At 42.4% G+C, this 24,439-nt stretch overlaps 2 non-coding genes and 1 pseudogene across 2 annotated transcripts; 2 read left to right on the top strand and 1 right to left on the bottom strand.

Annotated features, from left to right (window-relative positions):
- Positions 1-16: 16 nt before the first annotated feature.
- LOC131317033 (uncharacterized) overlaps positions 17-24,439 on the bottom strand; it is a 35,597-nt pseudogene continuing 11,174 nt past the window's right edge.
- LOC131318302 (small nucleolar RNA R71) lies at positions 5,022-5,125 on the top strand. Its single transcript, XR_009197626.1, has one exon. It is a non-coding gene; the product is annotated as a small nucleolar RNA R71 (small nucleolar RNA).
- On the top strand, positions 20,929-21,032 carry LOC131318301 (small nucleolar RNA R71). Its single transcript, XR_009197625.1, has one exon. It is a non-coding gene; the product is annotated as a small nucleolar RNA R71 (small nucleolar RNA).

The raw sequence follows: 24,439 nt of genomic DNA, 5'->3' as shown, positions 1-24,439 counted from the left end.
GACTCATTGAAAGCGCTCAAAGGTTAGGGTACACTGGGTCCACCAAATTGATGGACTCAATTTCACCCTCTTCACTCAAACCGTCCACATATGGCTTCAATCGTTGGCCATTAACCTTAGATACTTGGCCATCACGTGGATCCCAAATTTCAATCGCACCATGGGGGTATACACGAGTAATAACATAAGGTCCATCCCATCTAGAGTTCAACTTGCCCGGAAACAATTTCAAACGTGAATTGAAGCGCCACACCTTTTGATTAGGCTCAAAGGACTTCCTACGGATATGCTTATCATGGAATGCTTTAGTCCTAGCCTTATAGATTTTAGAGCTCTCATATGCATCATTACGAAGTTCTTTTAATTCATTGAGTTGGAGTTTATGATTCGAACCGGCAATAACCATATCAAAATTAAATTTCTTAATGGCCCACATGGCCCTATGTTCCAACTCTACAGGCAAGTGGCACGCTTTACCGTAAACCAACCGGTAAGGAGACATGCCAATGGGAGTTTTAAAAGCTGTACGGTAGGCCCATAAAGCATCATTAAGCCTAAGCGACCAATCTTTCCGATCCGGCCTAACCGTTTTCTCAAGAATTGATTTAACCTCCCTATTCGAGACCTCTACTTGGCCACTAGTTTGAGGATGATAAGGTGTTGCCACCTTGTGAGTGATAGAATATTTCTTTACTAGCGCCGCAAAGTATTTGTTTAGGAAGTGGGTTCCCTCATCACTTATAATCGCACGTGGGTAGCCAAAGCGACTAAAAATGTTACTTTGCAAGAATTCGACCACAACCTTGTGGTCATTAGTCCGCGTTGCTACCGCTTCCACCCACTTTGAGACATAATCTACTGCCACTAAAATATACTCATTCCCAAAAGAAGTTGGGAATGGTCCCATAAAATCAATTCCCCACACATCAAAAATTTCTACCACAAGAATATCGGACAAAGGCATCATGTCTTGGTTGGATATGTTGCCAACCTTTTGGCAACGAAAGCATGCCTTGCAAAACTCATGGGCATCCTTAAAAAGTGTGGGCCAATAGAACCCGCATTGCAAGACCTTCGCCGAGGTCCTCTTACCGCTAAAATGTCCCCCACACTCAAGAGTATGACAAAAAGTCAATATGCTCTGTTGCTCACTTTCGGGGACACATCGCCGAATCACTTGATCCGAACAATATTTGAACAACTCCGGATCCTCCCAAAAATAATTACCAACCTGCGCAAAGAATCGGTCCTTGTCTTGCTTGGACCAATGGGAAGGTATGGCGCTAGTGGCATGGTAATTTACAATGTTCGCATACCAAGGGGGTTGACTATGTGACACCGTAAAAAGTTGCTCATCCGGAAAGGAGTCTTTTAAGGGTAAAGGGTCACATGCGGAGTCAATCAAGATCCTCGAGAGGTGGTCGGCTACGGAGTTTTCGAAACCTTTCTTGTCCCGGATTTCTAAGTCGAATTCTTGTAGCAACAAGACCCACCTAATCAACCTAGGTTTCACGTCCTTCTTTGAAAGCAAGTACCGCAACGCGGCATGGTCAGAGTACACGATAATCTTCGACCTCAAGAGGTAGGACCAAAACTTATCTAACGCAAACACTACCGCGAGCATCTCCTTCTCCGTAGTGGTATAGTTCAATTGAGCATCGGAGAGAGTCTTGCTCGCATAGTAAATGGCGTAAGGCACCTTATCCACCCGTTGGCCAAGGACCGCGCCAACCGCATAGTCGGACGCATCACACATGATCTCAAAGGGAAGAGACCAAACAGGGGATTGCATGATCGGGGCGGAAGACAACGCAGTACGAAGCTTCACGAAGGCATTCATGCACGCATCATCAAAGACAAACGGGGCATCCTTGGCAAGGAGGTCGCACAAGGGCTTTGAAATTTTGCTAAAGTCTCTGATGAAACGGCGGTAAAACCCTGCATGCCCTAAAAATGAGCGAATTTGCTTGACGGTAGAAGGGGGAGGAAGCTTAGAGATAAGGTCCACTTTAGCTTTATCGACTTCGATCCCCCTTTTAGACACGACATGACCTAGCACAATTCCCTCTTGAACCATAAAATGGCTCTTCTCCCAACTTAACACCAAATTGGTCTCCAAACAGCGCTTAAGCACCCTCTCAAGATTATGGAGACAACTCTCGAAAGACTTCCCAAAAACCGAGAAGTCATCCATGAAGACCTCAAGAAAATTCTCCACCATATCGGAGAATATTGCCATCATGCACCGTTGAAAGGTCGCAGGTGCATTGCACAAACCAAAAGGCATACGCCGATAGGCAAAGGTGCCAAATGGACAGGTGAACGTGGTCTTTTCTTGGTCTACGGGGTCAACGGATACTTGATTATAGCTTGAATAGCCATCAAGAAAACAATAGTAACTCTGGCCCGCCAACCGTTCTAGGATTTGATCCACAAATGGAAGTGGAAAGTGATCCTTCCTAGTCATGGAATTCAACTTCCGGTAATCAATGCACACTCGCCACCTGTGGTCATGCGAGTGGGGACAGATTCACCCTTATCATTTTTCACCACAGTGATGCCTGACTTCTTAGGCACCACCTGCGTGGGACTCACCCATTTACTATCAGAGATGGGGTATATGATTCCCGCATCTAACAATTTGACCACCTCCTTCATTGCCACCTCTTTCATGTTGGGATTTAATCTCCGTTGCATCTCTGGAGATGGTTTGGCATCTTCCTCACAATTTATACGATGCATGCAAACGGAGGGGTCTATCCCCTTGAGGTCCGCTACCGACCACCCTAAGGCACCCTTGTGCCTCCCAAGCACATCAACAAGCTGACCCTCCTGCACGACAGTAAGGTCAGACGCGATAATTGCAGGAAGAGTATCTGTAGGCCCTAAAAAGATATACTTGAGATTGGCCGGGAGTGGCTTCAGCTCAAGCTTCGGAGGGGCCTCTATAGAAGGGAGCGCAGGCTCACGTGACAATGGTGGTAATGGTTCAAACTTGGCTTGCCATGTTGGAGGTGCATGATTAAGCACTGAGTTGACCTCTGTAATGGTTTGACCTAATTCATACTCCTTATGGCCATAATGGGCCAAACATGCCTCTAAAGGGTCCTTAGTGAGAATGTAGGGAAGAGCTTCCTCCACGACATCATCTATGACATCGACTGCGAAACAGTCTTCATCCGTGGAAGGGTACTTGGTGGAATTGTAAATATTAAGCCTAACATTCATGTTTCCAAAAGACACATCCATCACCCCGGCCTTGACATGGATATTAGCATTAGCTGTAGCCAAGAAAGGACGACCAAGTATGATGGTGGTGGATTGCATGGATGCTTGGCCAAGCTCTGTGTCAAGGATGATAAAATCTGCAGGGAAGAGAAATTGGTCAACTTTCACCAATACATCCTCGACAATGCCCCTTGGGATTCTAATGGATCGGTCCGCCAACTGTAAAGTCACCGAGGTGGGTTTCAACTCCCCAAACCCAAACTGCTCATACACAGAGTATGGCATAAGATTAACACTGGCCCCGAGATCCAGAAGTGCCCTTTCTATAATGTGGTCACCTATGACACATGAAATTGTGGGGGTCCCTGGATCGGGCAACTTAGGGGCAGTAGAAGTGTGGAAAACAGAGGAGACACCCTCAGCTAGAAGGACATTTTTTGTAACATTGGTTCGAGTTCTACGCTTTTGAGTGCAAAGGTCCTTAAGAAATTTAGCGTATGAGGGGACTTGCCGAATGGCGTCCAGAAGAGGAAGATTTATCTTGACTTGCTTGAAAGTCTCAATCATATCTTCCATCACAGCAGCTTTCTTAGTATAAGGAGATTGTGAATTAAGAGCCGCTGGAAAAGGGACACGTGGTACACCTGGTGGTACCATGGCGGAACTGGTGGAAGGAGAAGTAGGTGAAGTGGTATCAGTAACAAAAGGAGGCGCATCCTCCTCTTCAAGGATCTTGTCCTTTTCCTTAGGCCTAAAAACAGAAGATCGAGCATCTTGCTTTTTCGAAGTGTCATCTGTAGGCCTAGTCTCTACAATTCGGCCCGATCGAAGGGCCACAACTGCTTTAGCTTGCTCCTGGTGAAGGTTAGGAGCGTGCTGCTCGTCAACTTGGAATTGACCCCTAGGATTGGAAACTGGTTGGCTAGGTAGCTTACCCTCCTCTCTCTTGCTAAGCGCATTGGCCAATTGGCCGATTTGGGATTCTAACCGCACTATGGATTGAGTATTGGAATTACATTGTTGGCTGGTACTCTCTAATCCCTGCAGTTTTTGGAGCACTGTTTGCATCCCTTGTCACATGGTCTCGTCAAAATTGGGAGACCGTTGAGGCTGGGGCGCCTGAGAAGGAGGAGGTGCTTGTTGGAAGGGCTGTGGTGCCCTTTGGGAAGCCATTTGATTAAATTTGCTTGGGTAATTGGGCTTTGGTTGGTTGAAACCACTTAGGTTGTGCGGTCTCTGTTGCAAAGAGGAGGGACTGCCTTGATTTTGCGTCCTCCAAGAAAAGTTTGGGTGATCTTTCCAACCAGCATTGTATGTGGGAGAAAATGGGTCGTAGCCTGGCCTGGAGAACCCTTGTGCAGCACTAACTTGCTCTTGCACAAACTTTGGATATTGGGAGGCAGAGGGGCAATCAGTGATGTAATGCATGGGACTAGCACAAATCCCACACACCTCCTGAAAAGTGGGTGGATGATGTCCCACAGGGAGAGGATGTTGACCCGAAGTGATTAATTCTTTCAATGTTTTGGTCAAGGCAGCTACTTGATGTGTAAGGTCATTAGAGGGCTGAACCTCATAGACCCCTCTCTGTTTGGAAGAACTAGACGCTGCCCCTCTCGAATGTCTAAGGGAAGATGCACGATGTTGAGAGTTTTCACTAAGGTTTTCGAATAACTTCCATGCATCGTTCACATTCTTATGCAGGAAGGTCCCGCCACTAGAAGAATCTACCAGTTGGCGATGTGGTTCCATCAAACCCTGGTAAAAAGATTGAACAAGCTGCCACTTGGAGATAGCATGGTGAGGACACGTCCTAAGAAGGTCATTGAATCTCTCCCAAGATTCATGAAACTGTTCTCCATCATGTTGGGTAAATCCGGTGATCTCTTGTCTGTGAAGGGTTTTCTTACCGATGGAGAAATATTTCTTTAGGAACTCTTCGCACATCTGAGTCCAAGAGGTGATGGAGTTTGCCGGTAAGGAGTTCAACCACTGTTTGGCCTTATCCTTCAACGAGAATGGGAAAAGGAGTAATTTCAATGCATCCTTATCAAAGTCACGAATGCAAATAATTTTGCTCGTTTCCATGAATTGGTTCAAGTGATCATAAGGATCCTCGTTTGGTTTCCCATAAAATGAGGGCAACATCTGTAAAGTGCCTGGCCTTATCTCGTATTGGTTGGCTCTTACCGTGGGCATGACTATGCACGAAGTGGACTCATACTCATTTGGAATAAAATACTCCACCAATGGGGAGCCCTGTTCCCCACCAATTGCTCCTGTTTGGTCGCCCATTACGTCAAAGTTTATATTACGAGCAATTGGGCGTTCACGTTTTGCTTTAAGAGAATTCCTAAAAGATCGAAGGGTTTTCTCAAATTCAGGATCAGTATCAGACGCTGTCTCAGGTGATAACGACCGATATCGACGCATAAATATCCCAAAAACCCTAATTCCACTACCATTTCAGCGATCCAACAATAAAGTAATCGAAAAGAGAACTCACAGTGGGTAAACGAAATCGCTTTGATCTGCCTGGCCACCAATAAATTCAACTTCACAATCCTTGTGATGTTCAAAAACCTGGCAATGCTGAAACAGACTAACAGGAAAGAAAAAAAATTAAATAAAACAAAGAATTAAACTAAAAACAAATTGAAAATATGCAACCGTGTTTTAACTCCCCGGCAACGGCGCCAAAAATTCACAACTATGTTAAGATTTCCCAAGGTCGTCCAGTTCTGGCTGTGACTTGGTTTGAATTCAAGGGTGAGATAGATACTCGATTGCTATCCTCAAAAAAAAAAACTTACATAGCATACATTGTATTCAAAATTGCACACAGAAACGTTGATCTTCAAGCCCTCCCATCCAAGGTACATATGATGCTGCGAAACGTGGAGATTGGGTTGGAGATCTAATCACAAGCACCGTCTAGCATTACAAAATGGGAAAATCTGGTCCTGATATGAGTGCACACAATATATGGACGGCTTCCCACATAAGAGAAAGGTGGATGGAATTGGAGATTGAATTGGGAAAGTTCCACAACTAATATGGAAATGGTGATGATGAAGTGTTAGATCCGTTTGTTGGAGATCACTTAGCAGATAAGGGGCACAACCAGAGAAACCCAAACTACATATGTGACGAAATAAGAAGCTATTTTAATCTGCACAAAGGGAGTGATTCGAAAACGGATTGCAAATGGAGTAATTATACAATTGTCCTAGACTACCATGTGGCATGTCCAAGTGGTGCTCCCAACCTATCACTTAGCGGGAAATTTTATGGGTGGCACATGGTCATCATCCCTTGTTGGGTGGTTGGGGGACAAGGGTTGACCCACTTAGTATGGGTGGCGATAAATTATTGGCACATGTGGCATAGTCATCATCCCTTGCAGATGAGGGCTAAATCTTGTTTTGAACTATGAATACTTCGATTTACCAAAAATCGTGGAGGGATTGATGGCGGTCAGAGAGAACTAAACTATTTTGCCGATATTAAGCTGTAACGATTTGACGGTGGGCTAAACTATTTGGCCGAATCGTATTACTCATAGCCGCTTGTTTTGACACTTGGCCAGTTGTTATTACTCTTGGCCGCTTCTTATTACTCTTGGCCGCTTATTATTGCACTTGGCCGCTTGTTATTGCTCTTGGCCGCGTCTTATTACACTTGGCCACTTGTTATTACTCTCAGCCGCGTCTTATTACACTTGGCCGCTTCTTATTGCTCTTGGCCGCTTCTTATTGCACTTGGCCGCTTCTTATTGCTCTTGGCCGCGTCTTATTACACTTGGCCGCTTGTTATTACTCTCAGCCGCGTCTTATTACACTTGGCCGCTTCTTATTGCTCTTGGCCGCTTCTTATTGCTCCCAACCGCTTGTTATTACTCTTGGCCGCGCTTTATTACACTTAGCCGCTTTTTATTACTCTTGGCCGCTTCTTTGGACACTTCGCCGCGATTTTCTTAAAGCGGGATTAGTATACCCGTCATTTTGGCCGGAGCGTCGGGCTTCTAATCAGGAATTTGGGTTTTGAAGCGGGGCTCTGGGAGTTAGGGGACTGAATTGAGCTTACCAGCTGGCCCACCTCATTTTAAGCCGAAACCCATTTAAAAAATCTCAACAGGAAAAAAAACTTTTAAAGAATCTTTCAATTGACCCAAAATATTTTTCTGGCTCTCTTTTGGAGATTTTATACTTTTACAAGCTTAATAATGTTTTTCTAATTTTTTTTATTTTTATTCAATTTTCTTTTGCGTTAGTTAGTTTTGCGTCAAAGTTTTTTTTATGGATTATTGGATCGTTTCGACTAGAGAAATCGAAGAACTATAAAATTATGACCCAAACTCAAACATTATTATAAAAAAGCCAAGAAAAAGTCTGAAAAGTTTGAATATTGTTTGGCCTTTGTTTGGATTTTTCCCAAAATAACTATTTCTACGACTCATCTCGTCGAGACGAATCAATAGTTAACAAAAATTTGACGCAGACTAACAAATGCAAAAAAAAAAAAGATGAATAGAGACAAAGAAAATTCCGTTCGGCAGGAAAATAAAAATGTCTGCGATCATTTGATATCTTAACATAGAGATGTGTCCAAGTGACTGTCTAAGCATACACCTCAATCTTTGAGCCCTTCCAATTTCTTGCTTGAATGGAGTCAATGGATCACAAACGGGGCCAAAGGATGCCGCTCGGCACCCCGATGCCAAGTGGGTGCCGAGCGGCATCCGATCGTTCATTTCGGTACAGATCACTCGGACTGAATCTAATCGCATATAAATCTAAACCTTTCATTGCTTGATGAATATTCGAGCAGTCGATCACCGAGATGAACGGTCGGATCGGCTGCTCAGAAGTACTGCTGCCAAGCACAGGCATGTCCAAATCCCAAGGATAGTAGTGTATTATTAACTAACAATAAATCTACATTATTTCCCCCCCCCCCCCCCCCCCCCCCGGCAAAAAAAAAAAAAAAAAAACAATAAATCTACATGCAGCTTTGCAATTATGCAACACATATTCATTTAAAGATAGCCCATCAAGATTTAGTTCCATGAGGGCGTAAAAATAATCCGACAAACTCAAATTGTTTACTCAAAATCGAAGCAAATGTCATAAGTAATGAATGTAGGTACATTGCACCGTCTTCTTAGCGAAGCATGTTACTATGGCCTCCTCTATTTACCCACTGTTAAGTGCCAACTAACTCGTTTTAATCTCCATTTTATTATAGAATTTAAGTTCATTTTACAGAGTGAAAGGATGCATTTGCAAATCCAAACAACTCTTCAAAAGGAAAATCCCAATTCTTGGAAGGAAGAACTTAATTGTTTGCTTTGCTTTTGGAGTTTGGAAAAATTCTCAGTTGAATAATTGTATAATCAAAAATTAAAAGAAGAGGCACAAAGAAATGATCAAAAGGGTGAAGCATAAATGAACACACAAATACAGGAGAGGATTCGAAGTGAGCAAGAACGAGATTGGCAGCTCCTTTCCCTATATAAATCCAATCGTCTGCATCTTTTCGCTCAAATTCCACCTCCATCCACTGCAAGGATTCAGAAATGCACATCTAAATGCATTATACTCCTAAATGTATACATTCACATATACTAGGTCCTGTTTGCTTACAGATTTCTAAGAATTTACCGTTGGAATTGCAACAAAAGCCAATAACAGTGAGAGCACATCGAGGAATTATGTTTCCTCAAAGTGAACTCTCATGTTACTGACCCAGTTTACAAGAATAAGAACACCAACCAACCGGCGGCCCAAACCAAGAATCACAGATTACTTTTGAATCATGTAAACCTAAAAAAAAAAAACATATGCGAATGAAATCATCACGGATGAATCTCATGGAATCACTTCGTACCACCTTCTTGTGCCTCTCTTATGCTTTAACAATCCTTATAATGTTTAAAGGATTGCCTTTTTCTAGTCTCCTGCCAATTCGGACTAGAAAAAGTGAGGTAAAAAAATAAATTAAAATATTTGCTGCATCACATGCGCCTCAGGCGCAATTCGCGTGCTCCGATCCCCAGGCGTATATAAGTTGCGCTCGGGCGCTTCCACATTTACTCTTTTCTTGTAGAGTGTCTCAGGCGCAATTTGAATTGCTACTCGGGAGCACTCAGTTTTTTCTTTTTTGATGTAATGAACCATTGAAATCCATGCCAACATGCTCAAAAGTGCAAAATCTAACTATGAACTCCATAATTTTGGATCAACAAAAAAAAAATCCAAAGGTCGTTGGTTCTTGTGTTAGCCCATATTTATTTGTATATGAGACAAATCTTGAACAAAAAATTGGGCCTCAAGGCACTTTCAAAAGGAAAAAGAACAATTTTATTCCTACATATGACATCCACGGCCGGGCTCATAGATTTCTTGCATTTGAGGGTGTGATCGATCTCCAGAAGCAAAAGCATGGATCAAACCTTCGGCTTCAACGCTGCTCCACCTCGGCTTCTTCAATAAATTCATTGTCGTTCATACATCTACGTAGTTCTTCAACTCCATCCCGCCTCTCAACAATAGCTTGAACAGTACAAAGTACAAAGTATGAAGCTCAAATCGTTGTCATTCATGATGCGTTTTCTTCTTGCTTCCTACTGGTAAAAGCATGATTAGTGTGCGTATGTTCTGTTTTCGGACATCTTGGCTGCATCTTATTACTCCTGGCAGCATGTTTTGACATCTGGCCGCTATTTTTTTAAGAGTGGTTACAGAACACGCGTTTTAGTGTATGATCTGTTTCCGGATATCTTGGCCGCATCTTATTACACTTGGCCGAATCGTATTACTCATAGCTGCTTGTTTTGACACTTGGCCGGTTGTTATTACTCTTGGCCGCTTCTTATTACTATTGGCCGCTTATTATTGCCTCTAGCCGCTTGTTATTGCTCCTAGATGGTAATTATTGCCAGTGGCCGCTTGTTATTGCTCCTAGCCGCTTGTGATTGCTCTTGGCCGCGTCTTATTACACTTGGCCGCTTGTTATTACAATTGGCCGCGTCTTATTACACTTGGCCGCTTCTTATTGCTCTTGGCCACTTCTTATTGCTCCGAACCGCTTGTTATTACTCTTGGCTGCGCTTTATTACACTTGGCCGCTTTTTATTACTCTTGGTCACTTCTTTTGACACTTGGCCGCGATTTTCTTAAAGCGGGATTAGTATACCCGTCATTTTGGCCGGAGCGTTGGGCTTCTAATCAGGAATTTGTGTTTTGAAGCGGGGCTCTAGGAGTTAGGGGACTGAATTGAGCTTATCAGCTGGCCCACCTCATTTTAAGCTGAAACCCATTTAAAAAATCTCTACAGAAAAAAAAAACTTTTAAAGAATCTTTCAGTTGACCCAACATATTTTCCTGGCTCTCTTTTGGGGATTTTATACTTTTACAAGATTAATAATTTTTTTCTAATTTTTTTTCTTTTATTCAATTTTCTTTTGCGTTAGTTAGTTTTACGTCAAAGTTTTTTTTATGGATTATTGGATCGTTTCGACTAGAGAAATTGAAGAACCATAAAATTATGACCCAAACTCAAATATTATTTTTAAAAAGCCAAGAAAAAGTCCGAAAAGTCTGAATATTGTCTGGCCTTTTTTTTGGATTTTTCCCAAAATACTTGGGTCATAATTTTCTATTCCTCCGACTCATCTTGTCGTGACGAATCAATAGTTGACAAAAATTTGACGCGAACTAACAAATGCAAAAATAATAAATGAATTGAGACAAAAAGAAAATTCCGTTCGGCAGGAAAATAAAAATGTATATTATCATTTAATAATTTAATATAGAGATGTGTCCAAGTGACTGTCTAAGCATACACCTCAATCTTTGGGCCCTTCCAATTTCTTGCTTGAATGGAGTCAATGGATCACAAACGGGGCCAAAGGTTGCCGCCAAGCACCTCGGTGCCAAATGGGTGCCAAGCGGCATCCAATCGTTCATTTCGGTATAGATCACTCGGACTGAATCTGATCGCATATAAATCTAAACCTTTCATTGCTTGATGAATATTCGAGCAGTCGATCGCCGAGATGAACGGTCGGATCGGCCGCTCAGAAGTACCACTGCCAAGCATAGGCATGTCCAAATCCCAAGGATAGATATGAATTATTAACCAACAATAAGTCTACATTACACCCCCCCCCCCCCCCCACAAAAAAAAAAAAAAAAGAAAGAAAAAAAAAAATAAGTCTACATGCAGCTTTGCAATTATGCAACACATATTCATTTAAAGATAGTCCATCAAGATTTAGTTCCATGAGGGCGTAAAAATAATTCGACAAAATCAAATTGTTTACTCAAAATCGAAGGAAATGTCATAAGTAATGAATGTAGGTACATTGCACCGTCTTCTTAGCGAAGCATGTTACTATGGCCTCCTCTATTTACCCACTGTTAAGTGTCAACTAACTTGTTTTAATCTCCATTTCATTCTAGAATTTAAGTTCATTTTACAAAGTACAAGGATGCATTTGCAAATCCAAACAACTCTTCAAAAGGAAAATCCCAATTCTTGGAAGAAAGAACTTAATTGTTTGCTTTGCTTTTGGAGTTTGGAAAAATTCTTAGCTGAATTATTGTATAATCAAAAATTAAAAGAAGTGGCACAATGAAATGATCAAAAGGGTGAAGCATAAATGAACACACAAATACTGGAGAGGATTCGGAGTGAGCAAGAACGAGATTGGCAGCTCCTTTCCCTATATAAATCCAATCGTCTACATCTTTTCACTCAAATGCCACCTCCATCCATTGGTGGGATTCAGAAATGCACATCTAAATGCATTATACTCCTAGACGTATACATTCACATATACCAGGTCCTGTTTGCTTGGAGATTTCTAAGAATTTACCGTTGCAATTGCAACAAAAGCCAATAACAGTGAAAGCACATCATGGAATTATGTTTCATCAAAGTGAACTCTCATGTTACTGACCCAGTTTACAAGAATAAGTACACCAACCAACCGGCGGCCCAAACCAAGAATCACAGATTACTTTTGGATCATGTTGGTCCGTCGTTTTCGCACCAAAAATATAATTTATAAAACCAAGGAATTAACTAGTATTCCGAAGAACAGTTGTTAAGTCCAGGATCGTCCGCAGGGAGTAAAAAGCTGAGTTGCAGTAGTTTCAATTAATTTCTAATTTAATTCAGAAAGTAAAGAGAAATTGGATTTTGATTTGGATTGATTAAACTAAAGCTAAACTAGAAAGCAGATTAAAGGAGTTGTAAACTGATGAGAGATGGGACTAGGGTTTCCGATTCAGTCTCCCTCTGTAACGCAATTGTTTCGAAACCTAGTGTTCATATTCAACATTCAACCAGATTACCGTAGGGTAGCAATTCCTATCGATAATTCCCAAAAAGATAATCAAGATTCGCACTCCATATAGGCTATCTCAACATGGCACAGATCGTCTCATTGGATTTAACCAACGGCACGATCCGTCTCACGTCGTATAGTCTATCTCAAAACCTATCCTGAAATATTAAAAATCATTGTATGACAGTGCTTGAAACCATGGATACAAACACATTCGAATGTCAGAAAAATATCAAACTTCATAAAAAGTTATGAATCGATCAAGTCACACAATCAAGTTGAACATAAAACCCTAGAATCAGACAACTATGCTACTTGGAGAGACCTCCTCATTACCCTAGCCGAGTAGATTAGCCGTTCATGGAGTGAGAACAAATAATCATGTAAGAACAAAACTCCATTGAACAACAAACTGAAAGCTTTCTAATAAATAGTAAAAGAATAAAACCCAAAGCTCCTGTGTCGGTTTGGCCGTGATTCGCGAGGCGTGGTGATTGCTGCCCAGTTCTCTATTTTCGCGTGATGAAAAAGTATCCTGATGGCCACCACCGTTCTCCCGTTTCTGCCGTGGGAAAATATGATATATTGGCAGCCCCCGCTGTTTCCGTTTCTGCGTGACAATCGGATCCCCAAGCAAAAACCCTTGCAGTCCTTTTATAAGTGCTGAAAATAATCTTCATGAGAAAGGAGGCGCCGACCTTTTTAATTACTGGCCCATCATTATGCACATAATTATTCATCTTGTAGGAATTTTATTGGGTGCTTCTCTCTTTCCATCCATTATAAGCTTGGTCCAACTTGTTGATTTTTGATCGGCAAGGATAACATTCTCTAAGCATGACATCGAGCTCGCTTTGCATCGTTAATTATTTTTATATCGATTTAGCTTCAAATATTATCCAACGGCTCCGTAGGTTCTGAAATAAATAAAAACGAGTATCAAACTCTAAATAATATAATAAACGGACATAACAAGAGTAAATTAAGGGGCGTAAATAGGCACATTTATGCACCTATCACATCTCCCAACTTACACTTTGCTAGTCCCTAGCAAAGAAATCAAAAAATAAATAAAATAAAGCAACTAACTAAAGGATAGATCTTTTAAACCCCCGGGTGGCCCCGGTAGGACGAGTGAAGTCTCGTGAGGGTTTTCAGCAGTGATCACCCACAAAACACCGCCGATTCCTTTACTTGGAACCCAAAAACCTGCAATGCAACTCATTGCAACACCAATACCAAGAATATAACATATGCAATAATAGTTCTAGACGCTATCAAAACATAGAAATAAATCATGGCACCCAAACTTAGTGTGTGTGAGCAAAGACCACGACTACAAGTGAACCACAACCGAGCACCCTCTCCGGACCGAGTCTCGACTTCAATTCTCACCATGTCATGCACTCAACAAAAGAAAACGCTCGAAACAAGGTGCATTTAATAAACTCTCAACGTGTGCGGATGGAAGTTATGCAATAAAGAACCAAAGTATCCTGCACACTTAGACGCAAAAAGAAAGCTTTTTAAAGTGGACACAAGATCTCATGAATGGAATGCCAAGTATTAAAGACTATATCTATCCATCGATCACAACCCATTACCCCTAAGATCAAGTAGGACTTTTATTTTGGTTATATCATTGGGTAAGGAAAAGTGCTTCAAAAGTTAGGACAAATCATAAGCAAGTGTCCGAGAATAGGCCAAAACAACATAGGCAAGTAATAATGTGCGCGCCCTCTCATCATTCTTTTCAACTCCGCCTTATCTCTCTTATTATTCACCATTCACACAATTCCACAATGAAGTTCACACGTTTCTTTCTTCAAACAAATGCATAGGTGTCTTCCCCTTTTTCATTCAAGTTCTATTTTTTTTTCTTTTGCAATTTTTTCACTGTTTTTAACAATGGGGAAGAACACACCACAATTCAAGCAAATCTTTCTCAAATACACTTTCTCCACTCTCTTTAAAAATTAACCTTCACATGATTAACTTGCCATTCTCAAGACACAATATGGTTGGTGAAGCTTAACAAGAAAAAGGCTCATGCAAGAGGCTCAATGTGGCTTGCAAGGGATAAGTGTTTAAGAAAAAGAAACGAACCGGCTCAAAGCACAAAAATGGCCTACTATCATCTCCTAGGGGCAATACAACCATGTAACTTTCCATTCCCAAAAGATGAAATATTACGCATGCATTAAGTCCCAATACTTGATGACAAAGATAATGAGATCGACAACGATTAAGCTTCTTCTTTTTTACGACAAACAAAGAGTTTAAATAACACCACTCCAAAGGAAGGTAAGGCACTAAAGCTCACATGGGTATAAGTCTCCACTAATCTAGCCATTGAAAGCACTCAAGTTACAACTCACAAGTAGTCAAAGTCCAAGAAACGTGCAGTGCAAAGATGCTAAGAGCGTATGCCAAGATAAATTCCTATTGCCAAGCTAGCAAAAAGAACTACCATGCTACAAAAGTATTCAAGTAATGCTCATAGATTTTCAGCACAAGCAACCAACAAGTAAACATTGCAATCTCCAAGTCTCAAGTAGAAAGGATCTAACAAGTATTTTTTTTTATTTTTAAAAAACTCTATAGACAAAAAGCAAGCGATCCATCCCCCAACTAATAATGGCACTGTCCTCAGTGATGGCTCAGCCATAGAAAAATAAAAGACAAGCCAGAGAAAGAAAGGAGAGATATCACCTCACGTAGGAGCAACAAAAATCAAGGCAAAAGAAAATGTGGGAGTCATCCCCCAACTTGTAGCGTAAACCTGCGCTTCGTTAGTCCCACAACACAAAATATAGAGAATAAAACAAAATAAAACAAAAGACACAAAGCGAAGAAAAAGAGAAAAATAAAAATAATAAAAATAAAAATAAAATGCTAACAAATACTCCCTAAAATACTCCACCAAGACAAAAAAGTATACACTTTCTTCGCGTGAAAGACACGGGTACTACTTTTCTCCCTTGTCAAAGACTGTGGTTCCCTATTTGTTGGAAGGACAATATGTGTAGGATTCAGCGATATCTTGAAAAGTGGTGCCATCATCTAATAGGCTGTCACTCCCTCTGGGGCTGCCAGATTCCTTACCCACCACTCGGTTTATGAAGCAATCTCCACCAAGTTGGACATTAAAATCAGATGGTTCAGACAGAATTTTCGTTGCTAACTACACGCCTGCCGCCAGACCCAACCTCCTAAGTACTACATACATAGCTTTGACAAGGTGGCTATACCAGACCTTCAGAAGCCGTTCGAGCACGGCAAACACTGGAGGTCTCTCAAACTCCATAGATTTCAAGTCTCCTAGACTCATTGAAAGCGCTCAAAGGTTAGGGTACACTGGGTCCACCAAATTGATGGACTCAATTTCACCCTCTTCACTCAAACCGTCCACATATGGCTTCAATCGTTGGCCATTAACCTTAGATACTTGGCCATCACGTGGATCCCAAATTTCAATCGCACCATGGGGGTATACACGAGTAATAACATAAGGTCCATCCCATCTAGAGTTCAACTTGCCCGGAAACAATTTCAAACGTGAATTGAAGCGCCACACCTTTTGATTAGGCTCAAAGGACTTCCTACGGATATGCTTATCATGGAATGCTTTAGTCCTAGCCTTATAGATTTTAGAGCTCTCATATGCATCATTACGAAGTTCTTTTAATTCATTGAGTTGGAGTTTATGATTCGAACCGGCAATAACCATATCAAAATTAAATTTCTTAATGGCCCACATGGCCCTATGTTCCAACTCTACAGGCAAGTGGCACGCTTTACCGTAAACCAACCGGTAAGGAGACATGCCAATGGGAGTTTTAAAAGCTGTACGGTAGGCCCATAAAGCATCATTAAGCCTAAGCGACCAATCTTTCCGATCCGGCCTAACCGTTTTCTCAAGAATTGATTTAACCTCCCTATTCGAGACCTCTACTTGGCCACTAGTTTGAGGATGATAAGGTGTTGCCACCTTGTGAGTGATAGAATATTTCTTTACTAGCGCCGCAAAGTATTTGTTTAGGAAGTGGGTTCCCTCATCACTTATAATCGCACGTGGGTAGCCAAAGCGACTAAAAATGTTACTTTGCAAGAATTCGACCACAACCTTGTGGTCATTAGTCCGCGTTGCTACCGCTTCCACCCACTTTGAGACATAATCTACTGCCACTAAAATATACTCATTCCCAAAAGAAGTTGGGAATGGTCCCATAAAATCAATTCCCCACACATCAAAAATTTCTACCACAAGAATATCGGACAAAGGCATCATGTCTTGGTTGGATATGTTGCCAACCTTTTGGCAACGAAAGCATGCCTTGCAAAACTCATGGGCATCCTTAAAAAGTGTGGGCCAATAGAACCCGCATTGCAAGACCTTCGCCGAGGTCCTCTTACCGCTAAAATGTCCCCCACACTCAAGAGTATGACAAAAAGTCAATATGCTCTGTTGCTCACTTTCGGGGACACATCGCCGAATCACTTGATCCGAACAATATTTGAACAACTCCGGATCCTCCCAAAAATAATTACCAACCTGCGCAAAGAATCGGTCCTTGTCTTGCTTGGACCAATGGGAAGGTATGGCGCTAGTGGCATGGTAATTTACAATGTTCGCATACCAAGGGGGTTGACTATGTGACACTGTAAAAAGTTGCTCATCCGGAAAGGAGTCTTTTAAGGGTAAAGGGTCACATGCGGAGTCAATCAAGATCCTCGAGAGGTGGTCGGCTACGGAGTTTTCGAAACCTTTCTTGTCCCGGATTTCTAAGTCGAATTCTTGTAGCAACAAGACCCACCTAATCAACCTAGGTTTCACGTCCTTCTTTGAAAGCAAGTACCGCAACGCGGCATGGTCAGAGTACACGATAATCTTCGACCTCAAGAGGTAGGACCAAAACTTATCTAACGCAAACACTACCGCGAGCATCTCCTTCTCCGTAGTGGTATAGTTCAATTGAGCATCGGAGAGAGTCTTGCTCGCATAGTAAATGGCGTAAGGCACCTTATCCACCCGTTGGCCAAGGACCGCGCCAACCGCATAGTCGGACGCATCACACATGATCTCAAAGGGAAGAGACCAAACAGGGGATTGCATGATCGGGGCGGAAGACAACGCAGTACGAAGCTTCACGAAGGCATTCATGCACGCATCATCAAAGACAAACGGGGCATCCTTGGCAAGGAGGTCGCACAAGGGCTTTGAAATTTTGCTAAAGTCTCTGATGAAACGGCGGTAAAACCCTGCATGCCCTAAAAATGAGCGAATTTGCTTGACGGTAGAAGGGGGAGGAAGCTTAGAGATAAGGTCCACTTTAGCTTTATCGACTTCGATCCCCCTTTTAGACACGACATGACCTAGCACAATTCCCTCTTGAACCATAAAATGGCTCTTCTCCCAACTTAACACCAAATTGGTCTCCAAACAGCGCTTAAGCACCCTCTCAAGATTATGGAGACAACTCTCGAAAGACTTCCCAAAAACCGAGAAGTCATCCATGAAGACCTCAAGAAAATTCTCCACCATATCGGAGAATATTGCCATCATGCACCGTTGAAAGGTCGCAGGTGCATTGCACAAACCAAAAGGCATACGCCGATAGGCAAAGGTGCCAAATGGACAGGTGAACGTGGTCTTTTCTTGGTCTACGGGGTCAACGGATACTTGATTATAGCTTGAATAGCCATCAAGAAAACAATAGTAACTCTGGCCCGCCAACCGTTCTAGGATTTGATCCACAAATGGAAGTGGAAAGTGATCCTTCCTAGTCATGGAATTCAACTTCCGGTAATCAATGCACACTCGCCACCTGTGGTCATGCGAGTGGGGACAGATTCACCCTTATCATTTTTCACCACAGTGATGCCTGACTTCTTAGGCACCACCTGCGTGGGACTCACCCATTTACTATCAGAGATGGGGTATATGATTCCCGCATCTAACAATTTGACCACCTCCTTCATTGCCACCTCTTTCATGTTGGGATTTAATCTCCGTTGCATCTCTGGAGATGGTTTGGCATCTTCCTCACAATTTATACGATGCATGCAAACGGAGGGGTCTATCCCCTTGAGGTCCGCTACCGACCACCCTAAGGCACCCTTGTGCCTCCCAAGCACATCAACAAGCTGACCCTCCTGCACGACAGTAAGGTCAGACGCGATAATTGCAGGAAGAGTATCTGTAGGCCCTAAAAAGATATACTTGAGATTGGCCGGGAGTGGCTTCAGCTCAAGCTTCGGAGGGGCCTCTATAGAAGGGAGCGCAGGCTCACGTGACAATGGTGGTAATGGTTCAAACTTGGCTTGCCATGTTGGAGGTGCATGATTAAGCACTGAGTTGACCTCTGTAATGGTTTGACCTAATTCATACTCCTTATGGCCATAATGGGCCAAACATGCCTCTAAAGGGTCCTTAGTGAGAATGTAGGGAAGAGCTTCCTCCACGACATCATCTATGACATCGACTGCGAAACAGTCTTCATCCGTGGAAGGGTACTTGGTGGAATTGTAAATATTAAGCCTAACATTCATGTTTCCAAAAGACACATCCATCACCCCGGCCTTGACATGGATATTAGCATTAGCTGTAGCCAAGAAAGGACGACCAAGTATGATGGTGGTGGATTGCATGGATGCTTGGCCAAGCTCTGTGTCAAGGATGATAAAATCTGCAGGGAAGAGAAATTGGTCAACTTTCACCAATACATCCTCGACAATGCCCCTTGGGATTCTAATGGATCGGTCCGCCAACTGTAAAGTCACCGAGGTGGGTTTCAACTCCCCAAACCCAAACTGCTCATACACAGAGTATGGCATAAGATTAACACTGGCCCCGAGATCCAGAAGTGCCCTTTCTATAATGTGGTCACCTATGACACATGAAATTGTGGGGGTCCCTGGATCGGGCAACTTAGGGGCAGTAGAAGTGTGGAAAACAGAGGAGACACCCTCAGCTAGAAGGACATTTTTTGTAACATTGGTTCGAGTTCTACGCTTTTGAGTGCAAAGGTCCTTAAGAAATTTAGCGTATGAGGGGACTTGCCGAATGGCGTCCAGAAGAGGAAGATTTATCTTGACTTGCTTGAAAGTCTCAATCATATCTTCCATCACAGCAGCTTTCTTAGTATAAGGAGATTGTGAATTAAGAGCCGCTGGAAAAGGGACACGTGGTACACCTGGTGGTACCATGGCGGAACTGGTGGAAGGAGAAGTAGGTGAAGTGGTATCAGTAACAAAAGGAGGCGCATCCTCCTCTTCAAGGATCTTGTCCTTTTCCTTAGGCCTAAAAACAGAAGATCGAGCATCTTGCTTTTTCGAAGTGTCATCTGTAGGCCTAGTCTCTACAATTCGGCCCGATCGAAGGGCCACAACTGCTTTAGCTTGCTCCTGGTGAAGGTTAGGAGCGTGCTGCTCGTCAACTTGGAATTGACCCCTAGGATTGGAAACTGGTTGGCTAGGTAGCTTACCCTCCTCTCTCTTGCTAAGCGCATTGGCCAATTGGCCGATTTGGGATTCTAACCGCACTATGGATTGAGTATTGGAATTACATTGTTGGCTGGTACTCTCTAATCCCTGCAGTTTTTGGAGCACTGTTTGCATCCCTTGTCACATGGTCTCGTCAAAATTGGGAGACCGTTGAGGCTGGGGCGCCTGAGAAGGAGGAGGTGCTTGTTGGAAGGGCTGTGGTGCCCTTTGGGAAGCCATTTGATTAAATTTGCTTGGGTAATTGGGCTTTGGTTGGTTGAAACCACTTAGGTTGTGCGGTCTCTGTTGCAAAGAGGAGGGACTGCCTTGATTTTGCGTCCTCCAAGAAAAGTTTGGGTGATCTTTCCAACCAGCATTGTATGTGGGAGAAAATGGGTCGTAGCCTGGCCTGGAGAACCCTTGTGCAGCACTAACTTGCTCTTGCACAAACTTTGGATATTGGGAGGCAGAGGGGCAATCAGTGATGTAATGCATGGGACTAGCACAAATCCCACACACCTCCTGAAAAGTGGGTGGATGATGTCCCACAGGGAGAGGATGTTGACCCGAAGTGATTAATTCTTTCAATGTTTTGGTCAAGGCAGCTACTTGATGTGTAAGGTCATTAGAGGGCTGAACCTCATAGACCCCTCTCTGTTTGGAAGAACTAGACGCTGCCCCTCTCGAATGTCTAAGGGAAGATGCACGATGTTGAGAGTTTTCACTAAGGTTTTCGAATAACTTCCATGCATCGTTCACATTCTTATGCAGGAAGGTCCCGCCACTAGAAGAATCTACCAGTTGGCGATGTGGTTCCATCAAACCCTGGTAAAAAGATTGAACAAGCTGCCACTTGGAGATAGCATGGTGAGGACACGTCCTAAGAAGGTCATTGAATCTCTCCCAAGATTCATGAAACTGTTCTCCATCATGTTGGGTAAATCCGGTGATCTCTTGTCTGTGAAGGGTTTTCTTACCGATGGAGAAATATTTCTTTAGGAACTCTTCGCACATCTGAGTCCAAGAGGTGATGGAGTTTGCCGGTAAGGAGTTCAACCACTGTTTGGCCTTATCCTTCAACGAGAATGGGAAAAGGAGTAATTTCAATGCATCCTTATCAAAGTCACGAATGCAAATAATTTTGCTCGTTTCCATGAATTGGTTCAAGTGATCATAAGGATCCTCGTTTGGTTTCCCATAAAATGAGGGCAACATCTGTAAAGTGCCTGGCCTTATCTCGTATTGGTTGGCTCTTACCGTGGGCATGACTATGCACGAAGTGGACTCATACTCATTTGGAATAAAATACTCCACCAATGGGGAGCCCTGTTCCCCACCAATTGCTCCTGTTTGGTCGCCCATTACGTCAAAGTTTATATTACGAGCAATTGGGCGTTCACGTTTTGCTTTAAGAGAATTCCTAAAAGATCGAAGGGTTTTCTCAAATTCAGGATCAGTATCAGACGCTGTCTCAGGTGATAACGACCGATATCGACGCATAAATATCCCAAAAACCCTAATTCCACTACCATTTCAGCGATCCAACAATAAAGTAATCGAAAAGAGAACTCACAGTGGGTAAACGAAATCGCTTTGATCTGCCTGGCCACCAATAAATTCAACTTCACAATCCTTGTGATGTTCAAAAACCTGGCAATGCTGAAACAGACTAACAGGAAAGAAAAAAAAATTAAATAAAACAAAGAATTAAACTAAAAACAAATTGAAAATATGCAACCGTGTTTTAACTCCCCGGCAACGGCGCCAAAAATTCACAACTATGTTAAGATTTCCCAAGGTCGTCCAGTTCTGGCTGTGACTTGGTTTGAATTCAAGGGTGAGATAGATACTCGATTGCTATCCTCAAAAAAAAAAACTTACATAGCATACATTGTATTCAAAATTGCACACAGAAACGTTGATCTTCAAGCCCTCCCATCCAAGGTACATATGATGCTGCGAAACGTGGAGATTGGGTTGGAGATCTAATCACAAGCACCGTCTAGCATTACAAAATGGGAAAATCTGGTCCTGATATGAGTGCACACAATATATGGACGGCTTCCCACATAAGAGAAAGGTGGATGGAATTGGAGATTGAATTGGGAAAGTTCCACAACTAATATGGAAATGGTGATGATGAAGTGTTAGATCCGTTTGTTGGAGATCACTTAGCAGATAAGGGGCACAACCAGAGAAACCCAAACTACATATGTGACGAAATAAGAAGCTATTTTAATCTGCACAAAGGGAGTGATTCGAAAACGGATTGCAAATGGAGTAATTATACAATTGTCCTAGACTACCATGTGGCATGTCCAAGTGGTGCTCCCAACCTATCACTTAGCGGGAAATTTTATGGGTGGCACATGGTCATCATCCCTTGTTGGGTGGTTGGGGGACAAGGGTTGACCCACTTAGTATGGGTGGCGATAAATTATTGGCACATGTGGCATAGTCATCATCCCTTGCAGATGAGGGCTAAATCTTGTTTTGAACTATGAATACTTCGATTTACCAAAAATCGTGGAGGGATTGATGGCGGTCAGAGAGAACTAAACTATTTTGCCGATATTAAGCTGTAACGATTTGACGGTGGGCTAAACTATTTGGCCGAATCGTATTACTCATAGCCGCTTGTTTTGACACTTGGCCAGTTGTTATTACTCTTGGCCGCTTCTTATTACTCTTGGCCGCTTATTATTGCACTTGGCCGCTTGTTATTGCTCTTGGCCGCGTCTTATTACACTTGGCCACTTGTTATTACTCTCAGCCGCGTCTTATTACACTTGGCCGCTTCTTATTGCTCTTGGCCGCTTCTTATTGCACTTGGCCGCTTCTTATTGCTCTTGGCCGCGTCTTATTACACTTGGCCGCTTGTTATTACTCTCAGCCGCGTCTTATTACACTTGGCCGCTTCTTATTGCTCTTGGCCGCTTCTTATTGCTCCCAACCGCTTGTTATTACTCTTGGCCGCGCTTTATTACACTTAGCCGCTTTTTATTACTCTTGGCCGCTTCTTTGGACACTTCGCCGCGATTTTCTTAAAGCGGGATTAGTATACCCGTCATTTTGGCCGGAGCGTCGGGCTTCTAATCAGGAATTTGGGTTTTGAAGCGGGGCTCTGGGAGTTAGGGGACTGAATTGAGCTTACCAGCTGGCCCACCTCATTTTAAGCCGAAACCCATTTAAAAAATCTCAACAGGAAAAAAAACTTTTAAAGAATCTTTCAATTGACCCAAAATATTTTTCTGGCTCTCTTTTGGAGATTTTATACTTTTACAAGCTTAATAATGTTTTTCTAATTTTTTTTATTTTTATTCAATTTTCTTTTGCGTTAGTTAGTTTTGCGTCAAAGTTTTTTTTATGGATTATTGGATCGTTTCGACTAGAGAAATCGAAGAACTATAAAATTATGACCCAAACTCAAACATTATTATAAAAAAGCCAAGAAAAAGTCTTAAAAGTTTGAATATTGTTTGGCCTTTGTTTGGATTTTTCCCAAAATAACTATTTCTACGACTCATCTCGTCGAGACGAATCAATAGTTAACAAAAATTTGACGCAGACTAACAAATGCAAAAAAAAAAAAGATGAATAGAGACAAAGAAAATTCCGTTCGGCAGGAAAATAAAAATGTCTGCGATCATTTGATATCTTAACATAGAGATGTGTCCAAGTGACTGTCTAAGCATACACCTCAATCTTTGAGCCCTTCCAATTTCTTGCTTGAATGGAGTCAATGGATCACAAACGGGGCCAAAGGATGCCGCTCGGCACCCCGATGCCAAGTGGGTGCCGAGCGGCATCCGATCGTTCATTTCGGTACAGATCACTCGGACTGAATCTAATCGCATATAAATCTAAACCTTTCATTGCTTGATGAATATTCGAGCAGTCGATCACCGAGATGAACGATCGGATCGGCTGCTCAGAAGTACTGCTGCCAAGCACAGGCATGTCCAAATCCCAAGGATAGTAGTGTATTATTAACTAACAATAAGTCTACATTAATTGCCCCCCCCCCCCCCCCCCCCGGCAAAAAAAAAAAAAAAAAACAATAAATCTACATGCAGCTTTGCAATTATGCAACACATATTCATTTAAAGATAGCCCATCAAGATTTAGTTCCATGAGGGCGTAAAAATAATCCGACAAACTCAAATTGTTTACTCAAAATCGAAGCAAATGTCATAAGTAATGAATGTAGGTACATTGCACCGTCTTCTTAGCGAAGCATGTTACTATGGCCTCCTCTATTTACCCACTGTTAAGTGCCAACTAACTCGTTTTAATCTCCATTTTATTATAGAATTTAAGTTCATTTTACAGAGTGAAAGGATGCATTTGCAAATCCAAACAACTCTTCAA

This window comes from Rhododendron vialii, chromosome 2a, assembly GCF_030253575.1.
Source record: "Rhododendron vialii isolate Sample 1 chromosome 2a, ASM3025357v1".
Classification (NCBI taxonomy): Eukaryota; Viridiplantae; Streptophyta; class Magnoliopsida; order Ericales; family Ericaceae; genus Rhododendron; species Rhododendron vialii.
The sequence above is the reverse complement of the archived record's forward strand: the minus strand, read 5'-3'. Positions and strand labels throughout refer to the sequence as shown.